Raw genomic sequence first — 1,574 nt, 5'->3', positions numbered from 1 at the left:
CGTGGGGCTTGGCTTGGCTTGCCTTGTTGGTGCTCGATACAGCCTCATGACTCTGAGCTGCCCATCGCCCAAGTCGGGCACCCATGCGAATGAGACCCCATGGTACCCCCTATATATACATATTGCACAAAGAGCTTGGTGACAGGAACGGACATGGATTTCCCTGATGATGCATAATTTTTGGACACGCACGACGTCGGGGCGAGGGGACACGCGAGTGGGGCGTCTATGGGGGCGTTGATGGCCTCGTTTTCGTGAAGACCGGGCGCCTTGGCCATGGCCTCGAGCGTGCCAGCCTCGACAGCTCTGGGCGCTGAACACCCCCCAGGGCGCCGATGGGGAGCAGTCCCCTGGTACCCCCTATATATACATATTGCACAAAGAGCTTGGTGACAGGAACAGACATTGATTTGCCCAGGGATGCATAATTTTGCGAAATCGTCCATAACTCGCTCGAATTAATTCGGATTCACACGAAATTTTGTAGGGATGCTTTTTATTATAAATGAAAGGCGTTGAAATAAAAAAATGTCATGTTTGGGGCATAAATGTCCGTGACCTATCCCTGGCCATGCCTTGAAGCGTTCGGTTCCCTACTTGTTGATATGCAGCTCAAATGAAGTTGGAATGTCATTGAAACTTTGCGTGGGTCATTGTGAACATAGACCTTGAAATGGAAATATATCGTGTTCGGGTTTTTGTCTCTGTCGCCTACTGATAGGCAGGCAGATAAGGCTTCTAGCTATTCATTAGTCGCTTGGATGAACCCGAAAGAGCACGAGCAGTTCGCCTGGTGACTATGTAGTAAGTAGGAACTACAACACTTAAACGGATTCGGTTACAACACTTTGCTCCCTTCATCGTTTGACTTGCTTAGAAATCTGCTCATGGTTTGTCAAGGCCCCTTGTTCCTTAGAACGATGAGGATGGGATTGGTTCGTTCAAGGGCATGTGTGTGGCAAGATGCCTCGTTTTCATGGTCGTTCATGAGTGTTTGTGTAGGAAGTAGACTTGTTCCCTTGGTCGTTCATGGGGCTGTGTGTGGGAGCAAGCCTTGTTCACTTGGTCGTTCATGGGTGTCTGTTTGGGAAGAAGTCTTGTTCCCTTGGCCGTTCATGGGGCTGTGTGTGGGAACTACCCATGTTCCCTTGGTCGTTCATGGATGGCCATGTGTGTGGCAAGGGGCCTAGCTTCCTTGGTCGTTCATGGCCATGTGTGTGGCAAGGGGCCTCGTTCCATTGGTCGTTCATGGATGGGCATGTGTGTGGCAAGGGGCCTCGTTCCCTTGGTCGTTCATGGGCATGCTGTGTGGCAAGGTGCCTCGTTCCCTTGGTCGTTCATGGATGGGCATGTGTGTGGCAAGGTGCCTCGTTCCCTTGGTCGTTCATGGGCATGTGTGTGGCAAGGTGCCTCGTTCCCTTGGTCGTTCATGGATGGGCATGTGTGTGGCAAGGTGCCTCGTTCCCTTGGTCGTTCATGGGCATGTGTGTGGCAAGGTGCCTCGTTCCCTTGGTCGTTCATGGGCGTGCTGTGTGGCAAGATGCCTTGTTCCCATAGGTATCCTGACTGTGTGG

Source organism: Lactuca serriola, unplaced genomic scaffold (assembly GCF_051521515.1).
Source record: "Lactuca serriola cultivar US96UC23 unplaced genomic scaffold, Lser_US96UC23_V15 Lser_V15_Un111, whole genome shotgun sequence".
NCBI lineage: Eukaryota > Viridiplantae > Streptophyta > Magnoliopsida > Asterales > Asteraceae > Lactuca > Lactuca serriola.
This window is presented reverse-complemented; position numbering follows the sequence as displayed.